A 21,465-nucleotide genomic window follows, 5' to 3' on the forward strand; every position below is an offset into this window, starting at 1 on the left:
CAGCAGCCACCCGGCGCCGCGCCCCCGGCCCCGCCCTCCGCGCCCCGCCCCCGCGCTCGGACGGCCTGAGTCGCGCCCTACCGCCCCGCGCCGCCGAACTTGCTCTAACTTCCTTGGCCGAGCCCGGCCGCGTCGCTGCTGTCGCCGCTGCCGCCGCCGCCACCGCGCCCGGGTGAGTAGAGCGCCGAGCCCCCGCTGGAGCGTCGGGCCCTGCCCCCCTCATTGTCTGAAGCCGATCCCCCCCCTGCTCCCCCCAGCGCCCTCTGGGGACAAGGACTGATCCCCTGGTCCAGGGTCGGTCCCTCCAGCGCCCTCGCTCCTGCCCCGGGGCGGCCCGGCGGCCAGCGCTGGCTTTGTCTGCTCAGATCGCCCGCGAGGGGCTGAGGCCTTGGTCCGGACCCCGCTGAACCGAACTCGGGCGCCGAGCGGAGTGAGAGCCGCAGCGGTCGACCCGGCTGGCTCTCGGGGTTCTGTCGCCCTCGCCCTGTCCGCGTTGCAGGACGGGTGCCTGCTGGGGCCGGGCGTGGTGGGAGCACTCGGGGAGGGAGGGATCAGATCGCCGTGGTCCTGGGTTCTGCTCCCCTCCCCAGCCGCGAGCCTTGGGATAGGCACTCCTTTCGGTTCCGCCACGGACCCTCGGCCGCCCCGAGCTCGGGCTAGAGGGTGGAGGGTGGCGCCGACCGGGGAGGGCGGTCCCCTCCCCTGCCCCGCCGCAAGTGTGCCCCCAGTCGCCCACCCTGGCCCTAAGTCCCATTCTGCCCTTCACGGATTTGGGGCGGCCGGAGTTTGAGTAGGTGGTGATCTGCTTCTCCGTGTTGGGCGTTTGGGGTTGTGCTTGGGAGCAAACCCAACTCCTGATATAACTGGAACTTCGGTCGAGTTGGGTCTGTGACTGTGAAGTTCGTTCGTCCCGGGCCGCTGCTCCTGCCGGTAGGAGTGGTGGTATTGGTAGGTAGGGTGTGTGCCTGTATTTGTGTAGGGACTTGTGCATCAGGACCGCTGGGACACGAATCCGGGGGAACACGAAGTTGGTCTCTCGCTGGAAGCAGTCAGTGCTGTTGGGAGTCTTGGGGAAGCGACTGGCCCCAGTGCTGGCCTGGCAGCTGGATCCCGCAGCAGTGTACCACTTCCCAGGCTTTCCCTGGTGGTGGGGTCTAGCGGCATCAAGTCAACCTGGGCCCTGAGTGCAGGGCATTGCACCGGAGCCTGTGCAGGTGTGCTCTCTGAACCACAGTCAGCTCCATAGGATTCCTCCCCTCTTCTGAGATGAGGGTTACCCTCCCGTTGATAAAAGTGGGTGGAGCTGCTTGCCAAATCCTTCAGGGTAAGCTTTACCCTTCCCCTTGACCTCAAGGTACAGGAAGTTAGTGCCTGCAGAGTGCTTGGGTCACCCTGCCCTGTTGGTGAAGCGAAAGCTGGCGCCTTGGTCATTAGAGCACCCCAGCAACCCTACATCACCTCTATCGTTCAGTAAGCCCTGTGGAAGGCCGAGTGCCCTTGTTTCCAGGGATCCTCCAAGCACCCTCAGAATGAAACACATACTCCTCTGTGATGGCCCCACATGTCCTTCCTGCTCCTCTCTCTGCTATCTCCAAGCTATGTCCTATCTTGAGGATCCATGATGTCTGGGGGTCAGGCCTTGGAAGCCCAGGCTACTAGGTGAACTTCCCCTCCTGTCTTCCTGCGTCCTCACATCTCTGAACTCTACTGTTTGAACCACTAAAGATGGTCTTCAGTTCATTCAACAAAGTGTGGTTGAGAATCTGTGGGGTGCCAGGCATTGTTGCAAGCACTGTTCTAGGCTCACAGCTCCCTGATTGGCTGTCAGTTCTATGCAGTCTTAGAACCTAGGCTGGACATGTAGTAGATGCTCTGTAGTGTTTATTAATCTGAACTCAACCTCAGCTTAGCAGCACTGTTCAGGCACCGGAGTTCAAGCCCACTGGTGCGTCCTGAGGTTTGTAGCTGCCTGTAGCAAGAAAGGGCAGGGAAATGAAGGAACCACAGAAGGGTTGACTCCTTAGGAAAGTTCCATCCTTTACCAGCTGGGTAGCTGTGCAAATCTCTGAGGACGGGTGAGGGTGCCTCCCATCCCTCCCATCCCACATTTGGGAGTGGTAGGACAGAACACATTCTCCATGGGGGAGGGGAGGGAGCTCTGCCCTGTAGGTCCTGGTGGTAGTGAAGTTTCCATAGAGGCCTGGAAACTGGGAGTTCTGGATGCTCTGGGTTATGGAAGCATTTCCTGAGGCCTCACGCTAGGTTACCTTGTGCTCAGGGATTTGACTTCAACTTTTACTGAGACAAAATTCAGCTTGGCAATGCTTACAAAATGCCATTGTGCCAGTCCTGGAAAACCTTTGCCGGATTTAAAAACCGGAGGGGTTACGAACAAGCTTATAGCAATTACATGGAATGTTTAAATGTGTAGTAATCATGTTTATTAAGACTTAGTGTTCATTGAGACATATCACATACTATCCAAAAAGCTTTATTTGTATTCATTCATTTAATCCTTGAAACAACACAGTACAATGGGTAATGTTAATGTCCCACTTTACAGATGGTGAAACCATGGCCCAGATTGGTCACCCAGTGAGTAACTTGCTTAAGGTCTGAATGTGAACTGGGTTTTCTCATATCTAATTAGATAAATTAGATAAAGCATCCTCTCAGAAGTGATTCAAGTTGATTGGTACACTGAAGAAAGCCTGGCCCACAGAAGAGCTAGTAAATTCTCCAGTGCAGGTTCCCTTATATTCTCTGCTTCTGAAGGCATCTCATCTGTCTGGGCACAAAGCAGGTGTCTCTGAACCCCTGCTGGTTGACTGGCAATGTAGCTTTTATCTCCCTAAGGCCAGGGAATGGGAAGACCAGCGCTACCATGCACAGAAGATTGGGGAGTGAGTCATTGCCTGTAGCTGTCTAGATAGATCAGGGTTTGCCGTGGTAACAATCCTCAAATCTCAGAGGCCTAAAGCAATGAAGAATTATTTCTTACTCACACCACAACCATCGCATATCTGCTTTATGTTGTTCTCACCATGGGACCCATGCTGATTAATTGGAATGTTCCTGGTCATTTGGACCTGGAGACAAGGAGCATGGTGAATCTCACCCTGGCTCTTAAAGCTTCCACCTAGAAGTGGCATTTCAGTAGCCAAAGCAGTTATATATGGCCATACTTCCCTGCAGGGTGGGGAGCAAAAGAGGACTGGAAACATTTGGGGAACAGCACTGATGTCTGCCACCTGCCCAACCCTGTGCTGTCTCTGTAACTTATTTCCAAGGTCTAGATTTGAGTGTCATATGCTTCTGTCACCAGGAACATCATGAATTAGTCAAAGAAATGTCATTTAGGTTAGAGATGAGTTGAGGTGTCACACTTGAAGGGCAGAGGTATGGTGAACAAAAATGCTTATTAGCATAGTAAGAGGTGGTCTGCAGAAGCAACTTGTTCCTCTGACCCTGGACAAGTTATTTTGAGTTCCTTGGGTTCTTCTTTTGCTTATTCATTTATTCAGTCATCAGTTTGTGAGCCCGAGGACTGGTGCAGAGACCCTAGCCAGGGATTCTCAATAAGCACTTGTTTAGCTCCTTGCCTGGCACTCGGGGCTGTGAACTGGGTTCCAGGATCCCTGTTTCCTGCTGCTGGGTCCTGTAGCCTTTAAGGAGGGATGGTATTACCTATAGGACGGGAAGCAGGCTTCTGCTCCCTGTCTCTGCCCTGACACATCAATCCTTGTATTTCTTGTCTTCCTCATATTCTGTATGTGGCAAGTAGGGGCAGCCAATTATCTTGGAAGCAGGAGCAGGCAGAAATACCCCCATAGGCCTTGCCCTTCCCCTTCCACTGATGAGATTCCGAGGCTGAGCTTGGAGGCCTCGGGGTATGGAAAGGTAAACTGGTGATGTTACCTAAAGGATGGAGTCACATGGAGATCAGGCTTAGATGCGGGGTTGGGGTGGTTCTCTGGCCTGTGAAGTGGGTGGAACCCCTTTGTTAATTGCATTTTCCCACCTGGGCCACCCTTGCAGGGTGTCCAAGAGCCGGCTACACTTTGGACCCTGCTTTTGTGCTTTGTTGCCTGCTGTGTCCCTGGTGACTTCCAGCCAAGCCAGGAAACACTGGTGGAGGTGGTGAGACCTCAGGTTCTTCTGCTTGTGGTTAACTATCTTTAGGCATGTTTCCTCCTTTTTCAGGGCTTCTGTTTTCCTATCAGGAATACAGGGAGAGGTAATGGTGGTCTACAGCAATGGTCTCGTTTTTGGCTGGTCATCAGAGTGCCCAGGGGACTACATACACCAGTTTTTTTGAAAGTCTTTGGGCTAAGTCAATGCCAGCATTACTGGTTTGTCTTATCTTCATTATAGCAATCTTCATTATAGTAATTCATAATGTGTCAACATCTGTTTTCTCCTTTAACAGCATGTTTTTTTGGTTCAGACAGGAAAGTGGTATGTTGGACTAGCAAAGGGTCTGACCTGGCCAGTGGGCAACAGTCAGTGCCTTTGCTGGTTAAATGTACCAGTGAAGAATGTTGTCCATCACATAGAGTGGACAGTGACGAGGCCAGCTTTCGAGTTGTACCTACTTTGTAGCTGAGTGAACTCGACAAGCCTTTGAATTTTTTTTCTCCCTTTCTTGGACTTGGTTTTTTCATCCGTAAAGGGAGAAGAATCTGCCCTCCCTGTTCCTGGTGGGGTTACTGTGAAGCTTACACACTTCAGGTTTGAGATGCAGTATGTGCAGCTCTTGAGTTAGGCTGATATACTCTGTTTGGGGACTGCTGCCATGACTCTGAGGGCTCTCAGCAAAGTGCTCACCAGCTGCGGGTTCTGGGAACCCCGCCTCCTCCATTCTTGGGCCTGGTGGGGATCCAGTGGGGCTGGGCGGGGCTGGGCAGGGCTGGGCAGGGCTGTGGTTTTCTCTTAGGAGGCAGCAGGCCTGGTAATCTGAGATACAATGGGCCTGGGCAGGCTTCTGGAGGTCTGTTCTGTCTCCCTCACTCAGCAGCCAGAGAAAAGTTCCTGGAGCCTTGATGTCCATCAGCTGGATAGCTGGAGGGACCAGCCTCTGCCTTCTTGGGCTCTGTCCACCTGTGCCTCGTGGCTGTGAGCTGTGGTGGTGGGGCCTTTGGGATCCTAGTCAGAGGTGCATTCCTGGTGCTGCCTGTCTGTGTACCCCTGGAATTTTTGAGAGCTGAGGCCAGGCTTTCCTGCATGGGTAAGGTTTGGGGAGAAGTCACGCTGTGGGACTGAGCAAAGGTTGACTCTGAGAAAATGGTTGATGAACCTCCCCGTCTCTGGAATTTCCCTGTCTACCTGTACTAACTACTGAGGCCTATGCCAGTCTAATTTGCAGGGCCCAAAAAGCTTAAAAAAAAAAAAGCTTTGAGGAATGTGTTGTCCTGATACTCAGGGGACGGGCCCTCAAACAGCAGTTGGAATTACATGAATGTTCCCTGAATCTCTTCAATCCATACCCTGAGGTCCAAGTGGTGAGCCTGGGAGGGCCGAGGGCAGCAGCATATCCCTGGACACAGTCCTAAGGCAGGGTCTGCAATTATGCATCAGAAGCCCCCCCAAGGCACCGTGGGAAACTCAGGCTTATTGGAAAGTGGCAGGTAGGAGTAAGGAATATGATCGTATCAGCTTCAGATTTGGTCTCCTATGGAGGGGCAACTGGACCCCACACACCCTGCTCAAGTTCAGGCCATGGTGTGACTTTCAGCTTTGGGTGTGTTTTGATCCCCAGTCTGGGGTGCCCAGTCAAGCTGTGCTCAGAACCCAGCTCTTTCCAGGCTTCCTGGCTGCAGCCTCCAGCTGCTCTAAGGAAAGGCTCCGATTGCCCACTGAGTGATCATTGCTGCAAAGAGACTCTGTTTCCTCTCCAGGTGACCTCCCTGATGTCTGGCTACCCTGTAGCTGGTTTCAGCCCTTTACTTCTGGGCCAGGCAGACAGGATCTGTCCCTGGGGCTTCTTGGGGGAGGCCAGCTTCCAGCCCCAAATGCCAGCCCCAGTTGTTCTCACACTCCAGGTCCAGGAAGACTTAGAGCTCCATATTGTTAAAGGAAAAAAAAAAATTATTCTGACACTGTGAACACGGTAAGGTAGACTTTCTTCAGGACTGTCGTGATAGGTGTAAAGACTATAACAATGGGGTTTTGCAGTAAGGGAGAGAGATTGGGCTCAACCCCAAATATTACAGGGAAAAGTGGGAATTTACAGCCAGGGAGCATAGTAGGGGCAAGGGTGGATGGATGGAGAATTTATGAGAGGGTAGGGTAGTTCTTTTTAACAGACCTAACAGAATTCTTGCTGAAGTCAGGCTAGGGTGATAAGAAAACATGTGGGGGATGCTGCACTAGGAGGGTGAGGATTTGGTCAGATGTGCAAGGTGACCAACGATGGAGGGTGGGGAATCCTGGCTAACCTGCTTTAGCAGGATTCTTGCTAAAACTGGAATCTACCAGGACAGAGACAGAAGGGGCAGAGGGCTCAGAGGAGCCTGACTAGCTTGGTCAAAGAGACTGTCAGTGTATGAGGCTCGCTTCAGCCTTTGTTCTTTCTTGCCCACGCTTCTCGCATTGACCTGAGCTCATCACTACTCATGCTTGTCGCTCAAGAGTGGTACCCTCTTTGTGGGCATCACTCTCGTTTCCAGAAACCCTAGTCCTTTACTTTTTGCATTTACTGGCTCTTTGGCCCCTGGCTCCCTCACAGTTGGCCCCTTGACCAGCTTCTGCACCCAGGAAACAGCCCTGGGTGAACCCTCGGCCTTGGTTCCCTGTGGCCCGCCAGTGCTGTCTGCCCTTGTTGCCAGATCTTTTGGGAACCTTTTGACTCTGGACAACCCTCCCTACTTGACCCTCTTTCCTTGGCCTCTGTACCTTGTGTTTCCTGTTCTCCGCATTCTGGGCAAACCGGTCTGACAACTTTATGGATCTGTTTCTCTCCCACAGACCTTGGATACAACTATCTCAACTGCCTGACCTGGGCCAAGGGAGGTGCCATGGGTGCCTCTCCCCTCCCCACCCCCTCCACTGCTGCAGCTCCAGGCCCTTCTGGCCAGATCCCCCCCCCTACGCCCAGCTGCTTCCTTCTGCTGTCTGTGGCCTTCCCATCCTCCTGGTTCTCTCTGCCCTTCTTGTCTCTTTGCTCACACCTGCACAGATGACCCTGTTGGGTGTGTCTGCTACTCTTGGAGGTGCTCGTGTCTCAGTAGCCAGCTTTTTAGGAACGAGGCCACCCGCTGTTGTGAGAAAAAAGGGGAGTGTGGAGAAAACCTGCTGGCTGCGGGGCACGGAGCCTTCTGCACTTCCTGAAGGCTGGCTTCCACCCCAGCATGGAACAGTGGCTCTGTGCACCCGTCCTGCCTCTGCTCTCCTTTGTCCTGGTTGCTTCCTGTGAAATACAAGTAATGATATAAACAAGGGGCTTGTCAGCAACAAAAGAGCTGGTAGTTGCGCTGAGGTATTCATTCCCAAGGGAGTAGGGAGGAGCCAGTGGTGTGTACCCTGGTGCAGGGGTGCCGTGCGCAGATCTCTCTGGGGCTTCTCTGGGCTGGGGAGGCCTGATACTCTCTCCTTGGGAAGACAGATGTGGGCGGGGGGGGCAAGAGGGGTGGTGCCAGCTGGGATGCTGTAGGATTCAGTGTGTTGAGCATCAGTGCCTACCTGGGTGTGGGAGCCCTGCCCACTCATGCAGAAAGACCGTGGGAGAGACCAGCCTTGATCTGATGGAGGGTTGGTGGTCTGATGGACCACAGCTCCTGAGGGCCCTCTGAAGGGCCAGGAACTTGTTTCCAGTAGCTGAGGTCTGAGGGCTCCAGCTGCCTGCGTGATTCTGCTTGTCATGAAGTCTCATTTGTACTCCTTTATTTCCAGCCTCCCTGTTGAACAGTGAACACTCATCAGAAAGCCTCTTACAGAGTAGGGGAGCCAAACTTATACTTCCCCCATTTCTAGCTACCTTTCTTTGTGGCCTGGGCACTCTGCAAGTCCTTAGGGGATCTTTGTGGTGGGCTGGGGGTGGGGCAGGGGACCTCTGCTAGGTAGAGACAGCTCCATCCAGGAAGCACTCACTCCCTGCCTTCTAAGTGGCCTCACTCCAATGGTCTGGCCCATCCTGGTCCTAATAGGCATTGTGTCATACCCCTCAGAAGCTGGAGAGAGACTGAGATAGTTATTCTGTTGTCCCTAAGGGGGAAAATCACTTGGAGGAAATACATCAGTGCTTCTGAGTGCAGAGTATTTATTGATGTGTCAGTTAAAGTAGGCTTTTAAACAACATGTATGTATCCCTTTAGTAAGGAGCAAGCATGCACACCCATCTCACAGCTCCATTTTGCAGCTTGCATTTCCTGAAAGGTGCAGGGAGTTTAGTGGTTAAGGGATTGGAGTTTAGAGCTGGGATTTTGGAAAAACTGTTTTTAGCCTGTCCTTGGAGTTGGGCCAGGCCTAGAAATCTGTTGAAATAGCTTTCTTCAGCTGCTAAAATGGGGATGGGTTCGTAACACGAGGACCTTGAGCCTCACTGATGATTGGGGAGGGCCCTGAGAAGGGTCCCTGCCTAGGCCTGGGATGCCTGTGACTCAGCGCCCACTGATCCTGGGGGTCTTACAGTCTCATCACAGACTGAGTGGACCTGGCTACAGATGATCCTCTCTATGGAATAACTTAGCTTTCCCTTCTGCCTTGGTCAGAATCCACTCTTGGTCATCCTAGGAAGACTTTCTATTTTGGGACCTGGGGAGGACTTGTGAGTGGGGAGCTCTATGAGTTGGTATGTCTGTCTTTATTTCAAAGACTGACACCCCCCACCCCACCCCAGCCGCTTCTTGTTCTAGGGAACCGCCTGCAGAGTGCTACAAGCCAAATTTTTTGTGCTATAAACAAGGGGTTTTAAATGTCACTTCAGTTTTAACTTTTTTTATTTTTAAAAATACATGTTTTATTTAAAAAAATACATATTTGTTTCAAAGATATGATATGTAGTGAAAATTAATGTTTCCACCCCTGACTCCTTCACTTCTGTTCCCCTGAGGCCAAATAAGCATCACCAGATGTTGGGTGCCTAGTGGAGCGTGTCTGCCCTCCTGTTGTTTGTCCCCAAGCTGTACACACCTAATGGTGTTCTGATTTCTACCCTCAAGTTTATCTTGGGATTGTTTGATTTCAGCACACGCAGTTCAGGCCATTCTTTCTAACAGTGGCATGGTATTCCTCTGTGTGGTCAATCATGGTTCACTTTATCAGCCCCCTATGGATGGACATTGAGGTTACTCTCAGCGTTTGGCTGCTGCAAGCCACACTGCAGGAATGCCTTGCATGTACACACTCAGAGGTCTGTTGTAGCGATGGCTAGATGGGGAATCCAGGCATGGGGTGCTTGACCAGAAAAGAAACATGCCGTTTTGATTCTAAGAGGGAGAATGAACATTTCTGAGTTTTCCTTGTGGAAGGATCTTGTATTTATGCCGTCAGACCCTAGAGCTGGAGGGGCTGTGCTGCTGGTTCGTTCCCATGTGGTCTGAGCGTTTCAGCTCAGGTCAGCCTGCCTCTGGAGCCCCTGTTGTGTGTAGCCTTTGGGTGTGCCCCGTGGGCCATGCAGCCTGTGCACCCAGAAGTGTGATTATAAGAGTGTGAAGAGGCAGTCAGTGCCGGGGAGGGTCTGGGGAGGCCGGGAGTGGGGAACTTCTCATACGTGGGCTTGAGTGACCCCAGGAGTTTGCAGGAATTGAGCCAGGTATGAAGCCTGGAGTCTTGGAGAAACAAACAAGGAGCTGGGAATCAGTTTTTAGAAGAAAAGATCCTCCTTAGGTTTCAGGGGTTGGTGTGAGGCCTCTTGTCCAGGTCTCACTAGACCATCCGCTCCCCTGAGATCCCCCATCTCCTACCTGCCCAGCAGCCCTGCCTGGCTTTGTGCAACTTCAGGTTGCTCTGGAGAGGACTGCCACCTTGTGATTTTAAAAGCTGGTCTAGAAGGCACCTGGTTTAAATAATGGATGAGTTTTTCTGTTTGAGTAGGCAGCTTCCTTGAAGAGTAGATGCAGGGGGTGAGGGCAGGTGAAGTTTTCTTCCTGGGGTGGGTTTGAGGGTTCATGTCTACTGGGAATCCTTCTGGGGGTCCTGGGAGTGCTCTGGCAGTTTCTCCACCCCTGTGGCCACTGTGTGCCCCTGAAATGACCATAATATTCCCCTGTCTGGCTCTGGCGACCTCACGCCTAGACAGGGCAGGGCAAAGAAGGGAGGAGATTTTAGGACTGGCTGGCAGATAGCTCCCCTAAAAAGCCATGTGCTCGGTATGACTCTGCCCTGGTGAGTCTGAGGCCCGCGTCTCTGCCCTGTCTCTCCCACCATTGCCCTTACATGCCGCCCTGTGAGAAGTCCACAGCTTCCCATGCCCACAGCTCTATTGTATGGGGCCTGGAGCTTGGCGGCATACAAGTTTCTATTGTGGCCGGGTGGCAGCTAGGGCTGACCTGTGGGGCTGAGGAGGTGGGGCCTGGGGCCTGACAGTGGAGCTATTCATGGGCTCTGCCCCGTTTCCTGCTGCCTCCCATTGTGGACAATTTTGGGGGGAGGGGAGGGGAGGAGGAGAGGGGGTGGCCAGTGCAGCTATTGTTCCTGGCAGTGGGAGCCCATTATGCTTAAAAGAAGTCCTTTGGTGAACAGTCTTAGCCACTCCAGGGCCCCTTTCCTGTTCTCTGATGCTGGGTGAGCTGCCTAGCCCGACCCTGCCCTCTCTTAGCACTCCCCATCGTCGGAAGTCTGGAAGGATCCTGCCCTTTGGGTACCTCTGTCAAGACTCCCCTTCCTCCCTCTCAGGTCCCCAGGTTCTGCCTGGAACCTTCCTGGGTAAGAGCGCGAGCATCTGGGCAAGGAGTGGGGATGCCCAGCCACCTGCCCACTGCCTCTGGGAGTGGGTTTCTGCTTGAGCTCTCTCGGCCCAGCTGCATCCTTGGGTGGGGGCCAGGCGTGTGCCTGGGTAGCTGTCAGTCTTAGGCCCCCACTTTCCTTTGTACCCCAGCGCCCAGTGTCCCTGTGCCTCGCTGGAGTACTCAGCTGCAGAAAAGCCTGCTGGCTGGCCGGCCAGCCTGCAGCCTCTTCGCTGCCTGAGCCACAGCCATTTTTCTTTGTTCTGCCATCTCCGGGCTCTTGAATCTCAGGCAGGCGGTGGCAGGCTGGGCAGGCAGCAGGCAGCGGGCACACAGCACCAGCGGAAGCCCTTATGACATGAATCTCCCCACTGAGCCGATGTTGTGCGGTCTGCTTGCTGTACCGTCACTTCTCGCAGCTGGACCCCCAGCTCCCCAGTGGTGCTGAGATTTCTCTTTGTTTAAAGAGGGTCTTGCCATCTTATTGGATCACAGTGCTGCTGGCTTGTACAGTGGGGACAGAGAAAGGGCTCGCCTGTTTGTGCCACTGAAGATGTGTGAGAGAGGGAGAAGGACTGAATTCACGGACGCCTTTGGGAGCACTGTCCTGATCTTTGGCAGAAAAAGCCACTCCCAAGTGCAAAATGTGATCTTCCTTTACCTCCTGGTCCTTCTGCATGAAAGAGTCATGTCAGGACAAACTTAGCATTTAGTGGCAGGGGTAGTTGAGAAAACAGTGATTTTTGTTTTTTGGATTTTTTTTTTTTTTCTTTTGAAGGGTCTCTATGTTTGTGGTATTCAGTATTCTTGCCTGGAAAATTCCACGGACAGAGGAGCCTGGCGGGGGCCGCAAGAGTTGGACACGACATAGCGTGCATGCGCCCCCCACACACACACAGCACGCGCCACCCACACCCACACACATACACACCCATCATCCCCTGCCTCTTTGCATCTGAATATCTCTTATCCTCAGTTTTTGGTAGGCAAATTGAGCTTCCTCCTGAGGGGTCTGATTTTACCCAGTGTGAGATCACAGCCCAAGCTGAGGGTTACTCTGGAAAGATGGTTACTCTTTCTGAAAGTGTGCCTGCCCCAGCTCACAAATCTCCAACTTTCTTAACTGCAGCCGAAGTCTGTAATTGTCGCCCTGCCTTTGACATAGAGTTGTTTGGTATGAGAACTCCTGAGCTCTCACTGCTTTCTGTGTTTAGCATTTTATCTTTCCAAAACCCATCCATCTTGAGATCAGCCTGACTGTCTTATCTGACTCTTTATCAGCCAACCTTGTATATTAGGAAGCAGGTCCCAGGCCTGGATAGGGTTGCCTCCTTGGAGTGCCCTTATTGCAGCAAATGTTGAACCAGACTCAATAAAAAGAGCTTGGTTCGCTGTCATATATGTTGAAACACAGATGCACCTTTTAGGGTTTTTTGTTTGTTGTCGTTCTGTCGCTAAGTTATGTCCATCCCTTTTGTGACCCTATGGACTGTAGCCCACAAGGCTCCTCTGTCCATGGAATTCTCCAGGCAAGAATACTGGAGTGGGTTGCCTTTTGCTTCTCCAGTGGATCTTCCCAAACCAGGAATCAACTCTCTGCTCCTGCATCGGCAGACGGATTCTTTACCACTGAGCCATCAGGGAAACCCAGTGTTTAGGGTAGTTGGGCCCAAACGAGGGTGGGAAAGGCCATGAGTGAGGCAGAGTGCTGCTCCGGAAAAGCACAGGGAGGTAAGGTGAAGCGTTGTGTCCCAGCTGTGCTGCTGGCCTTCCGGGTGACCTCGGTCACTCATTCCCATGGGCATAGGTCTCTGGAAGATGGAAAGGTTGCTCAGATGAACTTTGGTTGTTTTTGAGCTGTGACTCTTTGAGTTCTATGAACCTAAGTCCAAAATGCTCGTTCACTACACTGAGTGCCTCTCGCCAACTCTGGGTACTTTTTTGGGAGAAATATCATTGGACAGGGTTAACGGAGGGCATCTCTTCCCAGGGTTTTTTTTTCTTCAGGTTCTTGAGGGGCTGGTAGTGGTGATGATGACCTCCCCAGAGGTCTGTGGTTTTCACAGGGAAACCCACCCACCATGAGCCCAAAAGGGGCTGAATGTGGCATTGGGAGCCCACTCAGACAGACAGTCCTGCCTTAGACAATAGCACTGACCCTTTTTTTGGACATGCCACACTCCGTCTCTGGTAACCCTGGGAGGGGGGAATGAAGGCTGTTTATGTCCTGCCAAAATGAGGCCAGGCTGTTAAAGGTAGAAATAAAACTTATAAGACAGAGATACCCTCTGTATTTAAATATCCTCTTTAGTTCTGGGAGGTGGGGATGGGAGTTAGGGGAATAGGGGGTAGGAGGCTGAGGTTACATTTTATCTCTATTTTGTTAAAAATTCCAGGAGACAAAATGGGTTTCTGGCCCTTCTTCTGCCTTTCCACACCCAACCTCTACCCCCTGGGGGGCCTCCTGTGTTCCCTGGCTTTCCTGTCTTTGTCTGCTGGGCTGGGATTGGCCTCCTTGTCACAGCTCTGGGCTTTGTGCTTCTGTGCTGCCCTGCGTCACCGGAGGCCTGTGCTCTTGGAAGACATCCAAGGGGCAGGGAGCCCAGCTTTGATAAACATTTGGTTAGAGTAGCTTCCACAGCTGTGAAATGGGAATAAAAATAACCTGTGAGGATGCACTAAAATACCAAATAAATTCCACAGTTAAAACATCCCTCCAAGAAAGCTGATGACATCGCTAGTTAAGATGGGTGAGCTTGCCCCTGTCACTTGCCCTAAAGGTCCTTTCTCTCCGTCAGCGCTGTTTTTTTTTCACTCAAGGCCTCTTACACCCTCACGGTTCAGAGTATTGCCCGCAGGCCTGTCAGTGGGCCGGGCTGGCAACACCTGGGAGCCTGTTGCCCTGCCGACTCACCCCACAGCAGCTGAAGCAAAATCTGCATTTAACAAGATTCCCGGGTGATTTGCATGCACTTTCAAGTTTGAGAGGCTCTGTCTCAGACACCTCCATCCTGCCCTGCCCCACCTTCAAGACTGTTTTCTCTCTTTTGTGGTTTAGCTGTCTTCACCCTCCTGCCCTGCTTAAAGTTGCCGACTTTAAAGGGGTCTGGCAGCTCCGTCTCTGGGACACGAAGATCGCAGCAGGTAGCCCTGGGCGCTGGGGGTGTCTGGGAGGTGAGTCTGGGAACCATGGAAGCCGCCTGAGCTGGCAGCTGCGGGTGCCTCCTCCAAGCCTGTCGGCGAGGTCAACTCTGGGGCACCGGGCCGAGGAGGTAATTGGAGCCCTTCTTTGTGAAAGGGGGCTAAGAGCCTCCCTCGGCCATCTGGTGCCACTTGCCGCACCCCATCCATCCCAGCTGGGCGACAAGGAGATCAGAATCAGGTTGTAAATGTTGTTTGCTTTTTGTAGACACATGAAGCATTCTATAAAAAGATTTTTGGTATATGTTGACGTTCAAATAAATAGTCCAGAAAACAGACTGTAAGTTTATTTTTTTGTAGTGTTTTTTTTAGTGGGAAAAATGCTTGAAATGATTTTCCTGATTTTGCTAAGATGGCCTGCTCTCCCCCTCCCTTTAGGTAAAGGTGGGTGGAGGGCCTCTTGGGGTGAGTGTGGGGCCCCAAGCCTGGGGATGCCCCTGGCTGTCTGGAACTGTTTTAGGTACTAAGCTTCTAATCTCTTTGCAGATTTTTCTCAGCTTTTTTCATTAGAGTCCCATCATTGATTTGTGTTTTTTTAAAAAAAATCTGCTTCTCCCTTCCCCTCCCTGCTTATTCCTCTTCTCTTCTACATTTTCAATGCATTTCATTTTACTTATTTTTGTCCAGCAGGCTTCACATTTTATAGCTTGTTGGGAAAGTTTGCTTTCTTCCCTCTGTGAGACTGACCCCAGGCTCTTTGCCTTGCTCAGAGGCCAGGAGCCAGGCTCTGCCCTGGCTTGGCGAGCCCTGTCAGCTCTGGGCAGGATTAGGGGGTGCCGCCCAAGTGCTTGTGCCTTGGTGCCGTCCACAGGGCCTGACCCAGAGCTCTGTTGAGGCTCCTGGCTGCCACCATGCTGGCTTGTAGTGGTTAAAGCTGCCGCTCTAGGGAACATTTCCTGACCAGCTTCCCGCCGCCTCCTCCCTTCCTGGGCCCCGTCCTGCCCTCCTGCACCTGCCTGACACCATTTAGCAGAGGGAAGCGTGTCCTGAGCCCCTTGGGTCAGGTGCAGGTCTCACTCGGGTTCTCGGTCTCCACAGCCCCACTCTAGGTGCCTGGCAACAGCAGCAGCAGCCAGGACATGTAGAAACAGGTCCCGAGGTGTTCATCTCCCACAATAAAAGCCTCTCCCCCCAGGGACTCGTAGAGCGAGTTAGTACACTCATGGGTTGCCGGACACTTGGCTTCATTCATTCGTGACTGTGGCCTTGCCTCAAGCCCTTTGTGGAGAACCTCAGGGTGGACAAAAGGCCCAGTCCTCTGGGTCCTGAGGTCCAGAGATCACAGCATGTAGGGTTCATGGGTTCTTGTCCATGTTGGAGATGTCACTTTAAACTGGGCCCGGATTACCACATCTTGTGTGCATCTGCTTGTGAATGTAGACATTTCATGTACACATAGGGTTTTCAGAAACAGGCCTGCTGTGGTTATCTGGGCTCAGGGCTCCCCATTCTCATATAAACAGGTGGTTTCACATTCAGCGGCAGAGGGAAGGCCCCTGGGAGGCTAGCGCGGTGCCAGGCCTCCTTCCCCACAGTCCTTTGAGAGGTAAAACGGCAGCAGCTGTGGGTGACCCGGCCCTCTCTCACCTGTGTGGGCAGGCCGGTGAGGCATGACTTGCCTGATGTATCATTTTCAAGATCTCTCTTTGGGCCCCAGGATTGTTTGTTGCCCAAATGTTTTCTTTTCTTTTCTTTTTTTTTTTTTAAAGAAACATGGCCACAACTTCTACATTTTACTTGAGGCGAGTTAATTTTGTAAACTCTTCCTGCATTTGTTTTCTTTGTTTTTCAATCATTCTTCAAGATAAGACTCAGGTTATGCATTTTCGCCCGGAACACCACAGAAATGACTTGTCCTCAGTGCATCCTGTCAGGAGGGACAGCCGTTGGCTTGACTCATTGCTGGTGATGACAGTGGTGGTCATTCCATTAAAGGTGATACCTGTAGGGTTTCTCCACTGCTAAGTTACTATCATGCTCTTTGTAATTAATAAGTGTTCTATGGGGAGATACTTTGAGACCATGTAAACATGCTGTTTCTAATCAAACTTTCATTGACTAGTTTTAGAGCCTGTTATGATCTAAATGTTTTTGTGTGTTTCCCCCACCCCGCCCATTCACATAGTGAAACTCTGTCTGGTGCCTGGCTTCATGATGTTAGGACTCCGAACCTTTGGGAGGAGCTTAGGTCGTGGGGGTGGAGTCCTCAAGAATAGGATTAGTGCCCTTACTGGAGACCCCTCAGGGCTTCCTTGCTGCTCCACCATGTAAGGACGCAGTGAAGAAGTGCCAGCTTTGAATTAGGATGAGGCTTTCACCCCACCCTGTTGGTGCCTTAATCTTAGACTTCCTAGCCTTCAGAACTATGAGGAATAAACTTCTGTACTTTTAGAAGCGGCCTGGTCTGTCAGTTTGGTCCAGTCTGGTATTTTGTTATAATAGCCAGAACATACTTAAGAACCCATTATCAGTTATTTCTGTCATTCTGGAATTCCCCAACCTCAAATTCTATGGTTACTGAATGGTGATGATTTAATGACGTGAATTTTTACATTTATCCTTCTGCTGTAAAGAACTTTCCCTTCTCCTCCATTTATATTTGTGCATTTATATGTATTAGAATGGACTCATGGGTTCCTACTTTATTCCGTGAGTTAAAATGCATTAATATTATTTATTCTGAGGCACACATAGTTGCACATTGGGCCAGTGGGGAGTCCCTTCAAACTGTCTGCTGTGAAGGACAGCTCTTAAAAATGTGGCTTTCCAGGTCTGTCACATTCACTACTGAACGAGTCTCCATGTGCAGTTTGGAAAAAGCTCCTTGAGTGATTCCCCTGTTCTGTGGAATTTGGGATCAGCTGGGCCAGACCCATCATTTTCAAGCATGTATGTCATAGAGCCTCCCCTTCCCCCTAGCTACTTAAAGAGGACTGCTCTGCACACCTCATGCTGGGTTTCTGGGTCAGAGTCTCTTTGTACAAAAGCTCCTGTAGCTTAAAAAGTAATAAAAATAGTAAGTTTGAAAATCGCTGGATTAGGTGACCTCCATTCGAGGCCCAGCATGTCTCCTGCTGAGTCCTCGCCTCACTGCTTCCTCTGTCCCACGTCCCTCCGTCCCTTGGCTTCTTTCCTGGTGTCAGCGCTGAGGGAGACAGATGTCTCCTCCCCAGATCAGTGAGGGGCCCCTTGGTGCTCCTCAGACTCAGCAGGTCTGGGGGTTGTGGGGTTTTGGTGGTGGAAGCTCATAATGCAGTGTTGGTTAAAAACAGAGTTTCAGAATTTCAGACAGGAAGCCAAGCTCTTAGAATTCCAGGCCCACTGGAGAGCCTGGTGGGGCTCAGAGCTGGCAGCCCAGGTGTTCCTGGACTTCCACCTGGAGGCCTTCCCAGGTCCAGGGGTCGCAGGCCTGAGTCTCTGAACTCGGAACCTCCCTTCCCCCACAGCTGTGTGGCAGGGCTTGTCACCCGGTGATGAGGGACGGTGGGGGGTAGGGGGTTGAGGGGCCCAGCCTAACTCCCGGCTGACTTTGTCATGTTTTCCCATGATGAAGAGTCAAACTTCCGGACCCCTGTGGTAGTTGCTACCACCATGTCCATTTTTGCACTGTTTGTGGCAGACCCTGAGTGTGGAGAGTTGGTCCTAAGGGGTATGGGTTAGAGTAGGACTTAGACACTTGGGACTCTGAGGGTGAGTTGGAACCGAGTGGGGAGCCTGTGGACTTGAGGCCCTCTTTGCCCTCTAAGAGTGATAGTGCCCCTAGGCTGAGGCACGACGTGACATCCTTCCTGTGTGTGAGAGTCCCTTGGGCAGTGAGGCAGCCTACTGGCCTGCCTTTATGACCATCCCGTTTACCCTGTCACCTCTCTCTTCCTAGACCTCTCACCTTGGGCTTCCCTGTTCTTTGGCCTGTGAGTGTTCCCCAGTACACAGTGGGCTCTGAGGACCTGGAAAGTCGAAGGCCTATGGTGTGCTGTTTGGAGGTGCAGCAGGGCCCCCAACTCTGTTGGGAATATGGCTGCCCTTCCTGGGGATCGGCCTGTGGGCAGATACAAGTACTGGGAGCCTCAAAGTTCAGGTGGAAAGGTTGAATCTTGGTCAGTGGCCAAGTTTGGAGAATGAGGCAGGGATGAGCCAGCAGAATAACTTGGTAGAGTTTTAGCTCAGGATATGGGTGGATGGTGTTGGCAGGTCAGCACAGTTCAACTGGGTTCTTTGCTTGGGGCTCTCACATGGCCCAAATCAAGGGGTTGGCAGGGCTATATTCATTCCTGGAGGGAGGATTTGGGGTAGAATTTAGTTCCTTGCTGTTTGTTTTAGAACTGAGGCTGTTTCCTTGCTAACTGTCAGCCAGGGCTCCCCTGAACTGCTGGAACTTCTCTCTGCTCTTTGCAGGTAGCTCCTCTGTCTTAGATCCAGCAACAATGCATTGTATCCTTCTCATACTTGGAATATGACTACTTCTGCCCTCAGCTGGGAGAAAGCTCTGCTTTTAAGGGCTCATCTAATTACATTGGACCCACTCAGATAGTTTCCCTATTTTAAGTAAATTGATTATTCATCTTGATTACATCCGCAAAATCTCATTTGTCCTTTTATATGGTTATAAATTATACTTCCTGTTTTTTTTTTAACTTTGCTCAGTAAAAAGATGGCAACTAAGATATTTTTGAAGTCTTCCCAGAGATCTGTGTATTGAGTGAGTACGCCTAATTTTACTTTATCCTAAAACCCCACAAAAGTTAAGATAAAGGGAATTTTCAAAAAGGAATCACTCTACAAGGACATGGAGAATGGCAAAGGAAACAAAAGCAAGAAAAAATGTGCAAATCAGGAATTAGATGGGTGAGTGACCCACTTTGAAATGTAGGAATTGGTATCACCATATTATTGTTTTAGGGTGGCTTGAAGGGGAGGAGCCTCAGAGGTGGCTAAATATAAGAACTGTTTGAAGGCAGTTCATGTGGTTAAACCCCTTTCCTTTCTCCATGGTGCTTGGTGACTGCCTCTTCCCTTTAGCAGGACATTGGAGATTCCTTCTACTGAAGGAAAAACCAAGGGCCTGGGAGATTCCAGTTTTTCTTAGTAGTTCATATGAAGAACATCTCCATTCCCCAGCCTTCTATCCCACTTGGCTTCTAGAACTCTGACTGCCAGCCCCTTACCTTCCAAACAGGAGATTAAGAGTCCTCACTGAGGAAACTGACCGACCTAAAAGGAAAGAACTAAAGATGCTGACAACAGGGACTTTCTAGCAGATGGGCCAGCCAGATCGCCCCGCACAGAAACTCACCTGCCCAGGGACTCAGGGCTTCTAGTCAATTCTTAGGCATTTACTTTTAGTCATGAGGATTACTAATGATTGCTAATACCTGAAGAAAGTACCTAACGTGAAAAGAAGCAAAACAAATGGGGCGGGGGAGCAACTTGAGATAAATATTCTACTTGGAGAATATTTTGGAAAAAATTAGACATTTTCTCAGAGAGATAAAAGAAGTACCTATGAAATAGGGAAAGGATACTAAAGAATAAGGGCAGAGCAAAAATATCAAATCATTAGAATAATTATAAATTTGAAAGAGTTTTCTGGAAAATAGACAAGAAAGATGAAGACGAGATGGATAATAGAGCAGAAGAGGTAAGATGTTTAAAGAATCAGCTCACGTTCCCTTATCCATTAATAGGAGTTGCAGAGAAAAATGCAAGTGGGAAAATCACCCAGAAAAAAATTTCCTATAAGGATATAGGTTTCCATATCGGATGGACGCATCAGATGTTGAGCTGAATGGATGAAGATAGGCCAGTACCCTGACCAGTTAGAGCATTACCTTGAAATGTCAGTGTGCTGGGAAGAAAGGGATGGTCCTACAAGTTTACAGAGAGAAACAACTAGGTTAATACAGAATCAGGAATCTGAGTGGTTTCAACCGTCTCAATACCCTGGAAAGAAGAAGATGGTAGGGCACTGCCTTTAGTGTCTCAGTGGAAATGACTCCCAACCTAGAATTCTATACACAGCCAAACTTTTATTCACAACTGAAGGTAAAATAAAGATGTTTTCAGGCATACAGGGTCTGAAAATTTTTCCTTTTGCCTTGAAGATTTCTTCCACAAAGGTGAGCAAAGACTGGCTCTTTCATAGGCTGTATCCCAAATGAGGCCAAGGGAGTTCTGGGCACCAGTCCAGATTAAAGTAGCTCAGAAGGTTCCAGGAGAAATTTATTCTGGAAGAAGAACTAGAAATAGAACATCTGATGGGAGTGAACTTATTGAGAGGAGATTTGAACAACTGACAATTGAATTGAATTTGGGGTTGAATATTAATAAATTCATAGAAAATTAAATAGAAAAAATGAGAATTATTAACTCTAGAGAACAAAAAGTTGTCTAGGAAAAGTAATCGTGGCTTACATGGCTCGCTGTGATGACTCGTGGTCCTAATACCGTAGACTCTGAAAATTAGTGTCGCCGTGGGTATGACTGGAGTGGAGATATGGGAAAGGAGTGTGAGGGGAGTGGTTTGGGACAGGTCGCTTGTACAGGAGTAGAGTTACATTTTCATCTTCCAGGGCAGGAAGTGGAGAGGTAAGACCTAACAATGAAAAACCAGGGAATAGTAATACAAGCATAGCATGTACTGAATTTTCTAAGACATTTGGAATGTTAACATCAAGACCAGCTAGAAGTTAAGGGAGGCCCTGGAAAGGGACTGGGGCCTTGGGGCCAAGGATCTGTTTTTGTTTGTTTTTTTTTTCTCAACATAGAATTTACAATCATTACTTCTTGCAGGGATATGTTCAGGAATAATTTTGAAAAAAATGAAAATAGCAAATCTAGAACACGTGGCCTGTGATAAGGGCAAGTATTGTTTCACAGAGCTCAGATGTGCATGGAAGTATGTGTGCACTGGATTGATTGTTCAGTGTGCTTCTTGTGTGTGCCAAGTTGCTTCAGCTGTGTTTGACTGTTTGCGACCCTGTGAACTGTAGCCCACCAGGCTCCTCCGTCCATGGGACTCTCCAGGCAAGAATACTGAGGAGCTTCTTACTGTGTGGCATCGTAAAAAATTTGAAAGCCATTGTCCTTGGCTTCTCATTGCCAGTTCTCTTTGTACACTTCTGAATTGTCTTAAGTATTTTACAGTTCAGCATGTGCTACCTTTTTCATTAAATAAAGCAGAGAGATGGAGGATGAAACAATCTTACAAATTAATATAATCCCAAAGTAGATGAGCCCTATTTACAGTGATTGCAGAGGTCATCACACTTGTGGGGCCAGCATCCTCCACCAGCAGTGGCCACAGTTTACATTTTAGGACAAAGGTGGTCATGGTAAGTGCCACAATAGAAGCCTTTTTAGAATATCACTTGTAAGCCTACCA

General features: G+C 50.4%; 1 protein-coding gene across 3 annotated transcripts in view; it reads left to right on the forward strand.

The window, feature by feature from the left end:
- The first annotated feature begins 53 nt into the window (after nucleotides 1-53).
- TSPAN14 (tetraspanin 14) overlaps nucleotides 54-21,465 on the forward strand; it is a 52,501-nt gene continuing 31,089 nt past the window's right edge. Inside the window, exon 1 of one of the 3 annotated variants that reach the window (XM_020899059.2) lies at nucleotides 54-172. The gene's annotated coding sequence lies outside the window, so the exon portion shown is untranslated. Of the gene's footprint in view, nucleotides 173-13,901; nucleotides 14,058-21,465 lie in introns of those variants that run through there. The other 2 variants (XM_070470940.1, XM_020899060.2) reach the window with 2 other exon arrangements.

Source organism: Odocoileus virginianus, chromosome 7, assembly GCF_023699985.2.
Source record: "Odocoileus virginianus isolate 20LAN1187 ecotype Illinois chromosome 7, Ovbor_1.2, whole genome shotgun sequence".
Classification (NCBI taxonomy): domain Eukaryota; kingdom Metazoa; phylum Chordata; class Mammalia; order Artiodactyla; family Cervidae; genus Odocoileus; species Odocoileus virginianus.